At 35.3% G+C, this 12,380-nt stretch overlaps 1 protein-coding gene across 1 annotated transcript in view; it reads right to left on the bottom strand.

The window, feature by feature from the left end:
* TRDN (triadin) overlaps positions 1-12,380 on the bottom strand; it is a 235,131-nt gene that overhangs the window by 136,013 nt on the left and 86,738 nt on the right. The gene's annotated exons all lie outside the window — the stretch shown is intronic.

Raw genomic sequence — 12,380 nt, 5'->3', positions numbered from 1 at the left:
TCACAAACAGATCTATTGCGCTCATATTATTTATGCTTCTTTACTGCTTTATAACACCTGTTTGCAGTCTCCTTATTTCCTTTTAATTTCTTTCTCTGGCATTTATGCTCAGTAGCTATCATGTCATTGTCACTTGGAAAGCACAGTTTATTGTGACCTGTGAAATAAAATTAAGTAGTTAAATATAATACTGATTCAGTCACATGCACCAGCATACATTCACTGCACCAATCTACATGCAATCAAGCTGTTAAATCTCAGCTCCAGCTCCACATCAGAAAATCAAAGCCATGCCTCATGCTTGGTGATAGACTCAGAAGAGAAATTAAGATCTTAATGAGCCTTGGAAACTGCAGTATCACACTTATTCCTCTCATCTTACAAAGGTATGTATACTCATGGGGAATGCATGAGAAAAACATCATCTTGAAGACAGCAGTGGGATTTGAGCACCATGGTCTTAATGTTATTGCATCTCATCAGCATATGTACAGTTGCAGGCAAATAATTTGCAAACATGTAGTTTAGTTCATCTGATAATCTATATAAAATATCACACACAGAGCTGCTCAGACTTGACTCACATGCCTGAACCACTGACAAAATGTTGACACATTGACAAAATCAATGCACTGAAGGCACTGTGCAACTAACGGTAGAAATCTTGTGTTTTACACATATTTCCTGTCTTGGCAATAATCACAACTGGATAATAACCAATCTCATGACAGAATGACTCCAGCCTTAAAATGAACAGTAGGCAAACTTCAGGAATCCAGATGTCTCACCGTGATTTTCCAAACACTTTATGTCTTAAAAAAAAATCACCTTTGGAATTGCAAACTGAGCTAAAGAGATGCTGGATAACATTTGTTGCCAACCAGAATAGAAATGTTACATCCATAACCTCTGTCAACATACAGAAACTTCGTTAATTGAATTCCTAGTTCAGAATGAAAACAAAAACAGTATAAAAAATAATGAAGAATGGGTAAATAATCTTATTCTTTCTGCCAGTTTTGATTAAAATCCTAGACTAGGGTTTAGTTCTTTTTTTTCCCTTTGTTTTTGCCTAAATTATTCCTGGATGGAAAAAGTGATAAATTTTATAACTTGGACTAATTGTTTTGTGTGAAAGATGATAAAGGGCAGTGGCTGAGAATGTTGAGTACATCAGTAATGAAGAAGGATAGTCAATAATTTGGACTGCAGAGTGGTATCTACTGTGTGGGGCAATGATCTAACACCTCTAGGTCAAAGCATAGGCTGGCCCCATTATCTTCCTGTTCTTTGCTGTAGCAGCAGTTTTCTAATGATTGCACCAGTGTTAGTATAATGCCAGTACAATCCCACTTATTGCTAATGACTTGTCAAGTTCTATTTTATAGTTTTACAAGTTTTAAGCAAATCATTTATTTAATGCAAATTGACCACATGATCCAATATGAGAGTGTTTTAAACACCAAAAGCTTAAGCTTCGTAGATCAAAAACTTTCCCTTAGGCCAGAATGTTTGTTCTAAGCAGGTTCCCATCCACTCTGATAAAAGGCTTCTTTAATGTTCCCATGTGTTATTAAATGTCTCTCTATTCACTTTGATGGGAATGCAAAGGACAGTAGCTGAATAAATATTTTATCCATTCTTTTGATGAAATATGTGAAAGGGGATATCCTAAGTCAAATTTCTTTTCTCTTCCTTTTTCTCTCCTCTGTAAGTTACAAAGCAGAAGTGGTTTTCTGCAGTACAGAGAACTCATAAATAGAAATGAGGAACTGGCCTCAGCAGATCAGAGCATTAGGATTAATGGTGTCTACTATCTTGATTCCAGCAGTGGCCAGTTGGACACATATCCATGATGTAAATGAGAAGAAGGCAAGATGTTTTAAATGATCCCAGTGGACAATCAGTTTAGCCCACGAATCATGCGAAGTCATTATCCATATTGGCACTACTATTATTGGACATACAGTTTTCTTGCTGCTTTAAAAATGCAGCCACAGAAGAGCACTGAAATGTAGTGTCTGTGTATTTATTTGCTTTTCATTTCAAAAGTAGACTTTATTTTTCTACTATGAGATAAGCTGAAAAAGTTAATTTGACTTGATTTTGGGGTTCTTTTTTGTGGGTTTTTTTGTTTGTTTGGTTGTTTTTTAATTAGGGTTTGCATGTTCCAAAAGATGTAGTTGCAAACACGAAAATGTGTATACATTTCTATGACTAATCTTTCCATGCAGTTGTGCTACAGAGACCTACTTCATATATGATATAGTAAACAGCTATCTGACAACACGTTACAGCTGATGGAAACTGAAATGATGAAATGTTTTGACTTTAAGCTCATGGGAATATGCTCATCAGGAGAGAATGTGTCATGTTAAGGCATGAGTACCTTCTCCACTGCCTGAAAGGAAAGAAATATGCTGCAAAGATGAGTAGAAGGTTTAAGACACTAGATGGTAACATGAATACTTCATTGAAAATAAGCTACAGTCCTCAAGCTCTGTGAAATTTCTGTCATCAGTGTTTATTAAATCACTTGAGATGTCATGAAGAAATTCATTCTGACTTGCTTTATGAATATTTTAGATTTTATATTACATGATAAGGAATACAAGACAATCTTTAATTACCTTACTTTTCTCAGTCTAGGAAGTCTCTTTCTACATGTGTCAAAAATGTCATGTCTAAGCATTGAGGATAAATTGATTTCTTGTGATAACAGCAAATCATGTGGGCTTTCTTTCTTCCCTGATGTGCCCAGTTCAATTTGTCTGCAATGACCCTAACTGACATAGATAAAGTCTCTAAATTTATCTTTCTAAATCAGTTAATGGGATAAAAGAAAATACTTCTGAAATTATTCTAAAATTATATTTATTATTACACGACTAAAGGCATTGTAGACAGCTGAATATTCCAGTTGGATATGGGGAGAAATAATGCCACCACAGAAAACAATGTGTGGAAACACCATTCCTGTGAGTGTGTACTTCCTCATATCCATATCCCAGTTAACAGTGGGAATCCTACAATCCAACAGCACCAACATTTTTTTACGGTGTCTCTCAAATAGCACAGCAAAATGTCTTCAGAAAAATCTCATTCTGCCCAGATGTGACATCTTTCCTTAATAACAGCGATTATTGAAATAAAGAAAGTGTGCTCTTCGTGGAGTCATTCGTTATGAAGCATAAAATCAAATAAAATCTTACATGAAGCTTGGAACAAGACATGGATCAACAGAAGGAGGTAAGGCTGCCAAATATGCTTTTAGAAGATTGAAATCTTAATGGAGTCCCACCATCTGTCCAGGCTTCCAGTTTTGACATGTAAGTTACTTGAAGTTAAAGATGAGCCTCTCCCTTATCAGTTGTTACTCTTCAGATATTAGACTGTTACTATTCTAAGCGTTTCTCTGCTTAGAATGTGTGCATGAAAAACTAAGAGCAAACTATTTTTCATGGACAATTGCTGAGCATCAAGAGGTGAAATTGTGTAACTATTTTGAACAATGTAAATGCTCATTTTTGGGAAAGGAATGAATTGAAATACAGGTGTCCCAAACAGCCAATCTTTCTAAGGAACACATCATAGCACAATGGTTTTAGGTAGGCTAGTAATAAACTAAATGGTGCCTGGGGATGTTACTGGGCTCTGGAATTCAGACATACATATCCTGCAACATTTTTTTGAATAGCCTCTGACAATTTTGACCTTGTACAAAGTAGTAATGTCTCAAAAAATTAATTGGCTTAGTTCAGGAGTTAGGCAGCCCATATTGACATTGAGGAACTATAACGGATGTGGTTCACTGTGACAAAAGGAATCACATTCAAAAATGGTTGAGTTGATCTTGATGTACTAATCCAAATGTAGCCCACACATCTTAAAAGTGATAACAAAAACGTGTTACATGGAAATAAATATTTTAAACAGGGTCTTACTGACCTATTTTGAAAACAATTTTTGGCAGTGGCCATTGGAATTAATGGATAATAAAATGAGTCTTTTAAGGATGTCTGTTCTAGTAGCCAACATGTATTTCCATTTTTAAATTACGTTCAGATTCTGGTTCCCTATTAAATGGATAAATGCCCAGCATACAGTGAAACTCTCATTTTGCATGAGGTTGATATTACCTAAGGAAAAACACTGCTATAGTATATGCAGTGATTCCCAGTAGCAATACAATCCTTTAAATTTTCATATTCTGTCACACTGGCTATCAACTAGTCACTATTACGATGCATAAGAAAAGAAGAAAAGGAGACATTACTTGGATAATGCCCAATCTGTTTATATGTTCCACTTGGGCTTAAAATAGACTAAAAAATCACAAATAATACTGGTTTTCTATATAGTGCTTAACTTATGTATACAGCATGTTATTGAGAGATTCTCCTCCCTCAACGCACAGACAACAAAACAAACCAACAAATAACCCAGCCACCTTGGGAGGCCATCCATCTATCAAGCTAAAAACAAGTAGGTTAATAGTGAAGGTGTAGGAAGGATGGATTCAGACTGATAATCTAAACACTCTTTTGAATGGAGTAGGCGAAATGGTTAACTTTTCCTTCTCAAGACACTGAGGAAAAGTAGCAGTAACTTGATAGTCTTCTATTTTTAATACATAGAGATTTCAGTGCATCCTTTCTTTTTGATGATGCATTCTTACATGTATTTATATATTTATACCTATATAATATACACTATACATATGTGCATGCAGGAACATGTATCTACATATGCGTGCACATATATACACAAATACACATAGATATTTATGTAATGAAGTTTCTGAACAGAAAGTGCTTTTTCTAGCCCTGCTTTATTTGGTAACTGAACAGGTGCGAGATTCTATTGCAACAGATTCCTGGAGGTTGTGTGAACATCAGTTTGTTGGTACGTTTGCACTCAACCACCAAACCCAATTAAAGTCACAGCTGGGAATTTGTTTGATATTGTTTTCTTCTCCTGTGGGTTTGTATCTCACACAATGCAAGTGTGCATAAGAAGTGTACAAATTAGGCAGACAAGAAAGGCAGGAGAACATCTACGAGTAGGATTTTTTTTTTTGTTTTAACCTACAGCTGATGCTATTGGTCCCAACCAGAAATATATGCAATGTATCTTATCTACACGACAGAGCTGCACAGTGAAATCCATTTAAAACAATGTATCTGTCAATAATTATTTTCCAGACATTTTTACCATATTGAGGCTCCAAACCCCCTCTTTAGCTCAACCCATATCTTGTGAAAGCTGTTTTGATTTTTGTGTTCAGAAGATTGAAGTCATTAAGGCGTTAAAAGTTAAGATTTAACAGTTTTGTCATTTCACATTAAGTAAGAAGTCACACAGCCTTTCCTGACATTAAAAGAAAACCAAATTGGAAACAATTGAAAATTTAATTGAGTTGTCTCCACTTCCTCCCATTATTTATCACATGCGTTCAGCAGGTAAAAACATTCCTGCATGTTATGTTTAGAAGTATTGAAAGACATCTCAAAGAAGCAGGTCCTAGGACAGTGAAAATGATGGCTTATTGCATGGAATTTATTGGTTATTATAGTTATTGTTACATACTGGAGTGCAAAAGGCCTGTAAAAGCAGATTATAAAATGAAGACATATTCAGCCTTCCTTTGTCTCCCCAAATAACCTTTAATAAATTGGTATCATATACAATAGTCCCTAGCATAATTAACATGAATATCAGGAGTCAGTATAGATGTATACTTTTCACAATATGAGGTATCCATAGGAAAATAATTCAAACAGAGAAAAGAAAACACTGCAATTAAGTACTTGCTGCTAACAATTAAACAGAATGGAAGGGACTGATAAGCTTTATGATGAAAGGTAATAGATGCTGCCTATGCCATGGGAACACTCCTCAGTAATTTTTGAGTTATTTGTATCTCATTTATCTGTACTTTGCATCACTTCAACTGTCATTAGTTCAACTAAATCTCAGAAATGTTCAGTGCTGTAAGTCAGAAAAGCTATCTAGATACTGCTTCAACAATGCTAAAACTCTATGTTGTTTTCCAGAAAGGGTGCATATGCCAGGTCTTGCTAAGCAAAAATGGCTTAACATTGATAAAAGCAAATTACAGGCACTATAATCTCTCACAATTAGAGATATTTGTAGATAGTGAATATGTTTAATACAGAAATCACTAGAAGTCCAGCTGAATCCAAATAGCTGTGACTACAAGCCATGAAGATTTTCACCTCCTAATCTTCTTGCCAGAATGAAACAAGAAGTTAATGTTACCTGTCTTGCATATACTTGACAATCAACCATTTTTATGAAGTTAGAATTTCAGTAATGCAGTTTGAAGTTAGAGGGAAAAGAACTGAGAGATTTTATTAGATCAAATATCAGGAGTAGGGCCCAAAAGTATGGAGGTGTTGGCTACTAACCCCTGTTCCTCACTCCCACTGAAATCAATAACAGCTATGTATTAGGTTGGCATTAAGTCTTTAATACCTTTGAAGGTTAGGTTCTGTGTAATTAAGAAATTCCAATAGTCTTCTCTTTCTTCTAAAAGTGTCATGGCTGTAATATTTTTGGGAATTGCAAAATTATGACACAGTGATAGTAAAAAAATACTGATATTTGAGGCTAAAATTTACACCTCTTAAAACATATGGTGATGTTAGGTTTGATGCAAAACTCCTCACCATCTGTGGTTTCTACAGCAAGACAGAATATATGGCCTGAACTGTTTCAGTTTGAAACAATTTCAGCTAAAGCTCCTGCTTTTGCATAAAGGGTAAGAAGAATTATGAGAAATATTGATACAAAAAACCTAATATTGAAGGTAAGAATTACATTAAACCAACCACATTTTGGTAACTTCTGATTCTTTCTTCCCTTTCCCTTTCCCAGGAAATATCCCCTTTCTTATAAAGAAGTTATTTTTAGGACAGAGCCTTGTGATTCACTGTCATGAGTTCCAACGCTTGTGCTCAAGGCCTCCTCTATGATTTTTGGGAAACTGACTTAACTTACCATGCTTTTCTATTCCACTATAAATAGATAGAACAGTAATTTTCTGAAAAATAAATAAATAATTAAATGTTGCAAGCATATAGCAACTAAAAATCCAAAGCTTAAATTCTATGAAAGTGGAATCTGTACAGACCGGGCCTTTGTTCTGATGCTAAAATTATTTAGGTTTCTTTTGTTTGGCACATTGGGACAGGGAATGCCCTCCTCCCTATTTATTCAAGAAAATATTTCTCCCTACATTTCTTCCTTTTCCCCTTCCCTCACTCCCCAAACACTATAGCAATACTGTTATTGCCATTCCTACTTTTCAGAGTGGCACTGCTGGTTTCTTGGCTGAGCCAACAGCTTCTTCTCATAATACTATTTGTAAATACATGTCATTTCAAGTCTTCATTTGAGTGAAATCCTTGCTTGCACTTTCCTGAATGTATATAGGCTCTTTCACAACCAGACATTTAAAAGTTAACTTTTAGACTGTTAAATCTAGGTAAGTCACCCGAGGGATCCATTTATAGTCAATGGAGAGAAATTGGTACCTTCAAAGGGTGATTTATCTTTTCTATCTTAGGCATCTTTTTTGGGATGAAATTGTCCTCTGGAGACCTCCATTTCATACCATTGGCTATAAAGACAGCTAAAGGTTACAGTTTGGAAATTAACTTTTGGGTATCTAAGTGAGGCAAACATCTCATTTTGCAGTTCTACATCAAAATGATACTACATGCCACCAAAATATTCCAGGACTAAAATCAAACCCCATGCATTATTTTTCACACTGTAACTGCTGCCTAGTAACACAGTGCTCCCCAAACCCCAAGCAATTATATGAATGAATATCACACACAGAGAAAGGATTTTGCTGTCAAGCTTAACTAAAAAAGAAAAAAAAAGATAAAAGCATTGTTTAAGTTTAATGTGTGTGGGCATTGAATGCCTTTTAAACACTACGTGCTATTTACTCTGTCAGATAATACTGATTGTATTGAAGGGCAAAGTGAAAGAAGAGGAAGGAAAGTGAAGTATCAGAGGGAAGAAGAGTGTTTCCTGATGAAGAAAAAATAAATTAGTTTTGACTCATTCTATGTATATGTCAGCAAGTTACCATGTCTTTTTTGACAAAGCAGATATATGCAGAAAGAAAACTGACAGCAAAAGTGCCTGACCAGAGAATGGAGAAAGGCATGGACCTGCCACAGCTGACTGTCACAGTGGCTGTGGACTAGATGCAGAAAAAAGTGGATGTAAGCAAGGCAGGGAGAGCTCATGCTCCCTAGGTCACAGCTGAACATTCCTCTGCCCTCTGCATTGTGTGCTTTCACAGCAGAAGTGAAGAATTACTGCTAAGCTGGAAATGCTTCATGATGGAATATATCTTGTCAAAGCATTTGTAGATCTTGTCTACGCTCTAATTATCTGTGTGATATGGTGACCAGGTACTGTTTCTGTCATTAAATCTCAGCTTCATAATTTTTTCCAGCGGTAACAACAGATAATCTGTATTTGGATGAGGAGAATAAATTCTCTAGTCCCACAATGGAACTATAGGTTTTGCCTTGTTAATGAAAAATTTGGAAGAAAACGGGAAGCCCTTCAGTACATGTTTTTCCTCCTTCATTATGTTTCAGTATGTTCAGCATCAGGAGGTGTTAAAAGGCACATTTGCATAGATCACAGCTATTTTTCTTTCTATTAAAGTTGAGAGAGATTCATTGTATGGTAGTTAACTTCCCTAAGACTGTTTCAGGAGTATATTCTAAAGGCAATGTATTCATTAGCTCACTTACATATATTCATTTAGAAATACATATATTTTAGATATACAACCTGTGCTTATGCACCTAACTGAAGGAAAAGACTGGGGATCGTCATGTCTTGTCAAAGACAGATGTTTGCTTGCAACCCATGTAAGGTTCCTAGTTTCCTGAAATGATTGGCATGTAAAATGCAGTTGGCTGGCTGGTTTAAGCAACTCCATGGTGGCCTTTATGTTTTCCCAGCTTTTGTGTAAGGAGATTAGTCAGTTGATTAAGATCTCCAAGACTATTAGGTTGATAAGGGCTTAAAATAAAGATTCTGTACTGCTCAGTGTTACACCACCAAAATCTTTCTGTGGTCAAGCTTGCTTTCCAACAGTAGAAAATGACAAAACCAAGAGGTACATACATGTGAACCCATGCAGAAAATCCTACTCTTTTTGATGATACTATTTGCTAACAGGACTTTGCTGAGCAGGTTTTCAAACCTGTGAAACAAATAAGTCAAGCCTTTTAATGAGTCCCACTTTCAGCTAGTTTAGGAACACAGAGTATTTGAAAGGGAAGGACTGAAGGGGACAAATTTTAAATGACCAACACAAAATATCTTTCTAAGTGTTGGAAATGGCTGAAACATGTTGTCTAAACCAATAGTCCTTACCACAAGAATAATCTGTCATGGCAAGTTTTGAACTCTACCAGCTGAACTTTGGCAGAGCTATATGTAGCTGACTCCAGTGATAGTCTTTTCTACCAACACTGCTTATAGTCTGCTCTTAGTTCTATTGACAATTGTATGCCATCCCTTTAAATAAGTAATCCTATGTGTGTTCGAAATAGAAATACTGTCAGCAAAATCTGCAACATACATAATCATTGTCTAGGTTCTTTTGCAATATACTGATGTTTAAAAGGTAATAAATCTAGGCTTTGAAAAGAGGCTCTTTCTTTTGAGAATTGTTTTTCCCTGTACTTGAAGCCATCCAACCTCTAAGAAAGAAACATATGCTTTTATAGGCTGACATTTGAAACTTGTTTTTTAGGTTTCTGAGTTGTTTCCTTCCTAACTATGCCTCAAAAATATGGATAAAACTACTTTTGGCTTAAATAATTTTCTGCAAATATTTTTCATATTGAATTCACTTCTGACAGTGATATGGTATGAAGAAGGGTTGTGTAGCTCTATAATGCTTCAATTTTTTAACCTACTTGAAATAATATCAGTATTTGTTGCAATAATTCTAACTGGAAATCACTTCTGACAATAAGCCATTAAATGTAATAACTATTTTACAAGGTCACTGCTTAAACTTATTTAAGCCTTTTGAATATGAAACTCAGTTTGTTTATTATTAGCTCTTTTTTTTCCATTTAACTTTTGCCTTTATTTTCTAAATAGCTTACTTTTCAAAACTAAAGCAGTTGAGTCTTTTGATGATCCTCCACAACACACCTAGCATTTTTCAGACATTGTTAATGAATCTTTTGAAATAACCCTTCATTTTGAAACTTGATTATTGAACTATATGATATGGTCATAATACGAAATAGCAGTAATAAAATATAATACAAGTGTGAGAACACTTTTGTTAGTCTAGTCTCTCTGCATTTACAGATTAGATATTAGTTTATTTCAATTAAAATCAAGGATTTAGATTCATTTAACCAGATCAGGTTTTTGCTTTCTTTGGTATCACATAAGTCTGACTCTTCAGAGTGGCTTGTAGTGAACTATCAAAGAAAGAGATCCATTCTCCTCTACAGAAGCAGAATACCACACATTCCCTGGGTCCTGAGAGAGTGAAAGTAGTTTTAATTTTTTTTTGGCAAAGTAACAATAAAGTGCCGTAAGAGTGTTGACAGATGCAGCTTTGTGTGCCAGCATCTGGCTCTGATTCATGGTGGGATGATATAAACAGGGAATAATGGTTAGTTGTTTTGCCTCTGTGGGATGGTGTCAGGATTGTGTGCTGATAACATCCCCATTAAGAGATCAATGCCATTTCAGAGTTTGACCAAACAGACCCAGCTTGTGGAGTCATAGACAAGAACCTAATTAAAATAACATCAGTGGATGTCTTCTCATGGTTTATATAGCTGAATAGAAATGTAAAGAAACAACATTTAAACTCCAAATGACAGCCAAAACTATTGCAACAATTGCACATTAATAAATTAGTTAGAAATTTTTCTATAATTAAAACGTATTTTTCAGTTTCTCATACATATATTTAAAATTGCTTTTCATTACTTCTTTCCTATCAGACTGTTTGAAAAGCATTTGGAACTCTCCCAGGAGATTACTAGAGGAATAAAAGCTTCTGTCATTCAATCATTTCCATTTATGTCATCAGCAGAAACAAATGCGTAGACAAGTGTTTCATCATATGAAAAAGTCTTTTTATGAACCGATGAACAATTAACTGCCAACTCCAAAGACGAATCCAGATGAGCCTCTGCAAATTTTGGGGTACAATACTGCCCTCAGAGGGAGAAGACTTGTTAGGTACATTTTCTGTTTAAAAACTAAACCTAGAAAAGTTTCACAGCTCCCAAACTCTCCATTTAGTATTTCACTATAACAAATATCTAGTTTGCTTGTTTTCTGTTATAGGGGAGAGGGCTATTGAGCAGGTAGGATCAGAAAGCAAGTCTCCATAGAAAAAAGTAATATTCTCTAGTGTTCTTTCTCAAATGGGAAAGCTTGTAACTTGGTCCACAGTTTTTCATGCTGAATTTCTCCAAACATTTTATATATATTTATATATATATAATGTTATTTCTTTATTCATTATGACTGATTTTTTTTTTTTATTGCACCGCATCAAATATATCCCCAGAGAAACTACACTGGTATCAAAGTTGTCCCCATATTGTAACAAAGTAAGTTACACCCTGTCATTGGCATATCCAAGACACATCCTAGTCTTTAATCAAGTAGGAGTGACACTTAAAAATAGTTCAAGAGCCTAAAGCATTTTGTTATCTGAACAGCAGAGGGCAAGTATTTAAGTCCAGTGCTGCAGCCCACCCACAGCAAATACAGGCATATTTAATTTCTTAATGCTTATTTATCTAATATGCTAATATCACTTAATGCTCTCAGGCTTTTTGCACTAATATACTCCATGATCTTGCAGTATTGATGCACTTTTATACCAGTATCTCTATAAATCTCTTTGGATGTTAAATGGCAAGTATCATACTGACAATGTCTTGGAATTCTCTTACCACACTGAGTAATAATAATCCCTGTTCTTTGACGGAATACTTCTTGACAATGGAACAGAAGAGACAAGCCTTGGAAGAACATTGTAGAGATGAAGGACATTCAGTCTGCCACTTCTTTGCAGGCCCAAGTAGACTGTAGGCTTCCCTGTGTACTCTCACCGCAATTTGCCTGAATTTCTTGTCTATGTTTGTCACAGTTTGTTTTCTTTTTTCATGAGCATATGTGCAAAGGGTGAGGCATTAATGATGTCTTAATGAGAAAGTGGGATGACTGTTTTGCCGTATAGGTTACACTCTTGCCATGTAAATGTGCCAGAAATCCTGATGGATTTCTCCAAGGCAAATATTTTTTTCAACAGTATAAGATTATAA

The sequence above is a fragment of the Falco cherrug genome, chromosome 6 (genome assembly GCF_023634085.1).
Source record: "Falco cherrug isolate bFalChe1 chromosome 6, bFalChe1.pri, whole genome shotgun sequence".
Taxonomy (NCBI): domain Eukaryota; kingdom Metazoa; phylum Chordata; class Aves; order Falconiformes; family Falconidae; genus Falco; species Falco cherrug.
This window is presented reverse-complemented; position numbering and strand designations above follow the sequence as displayed.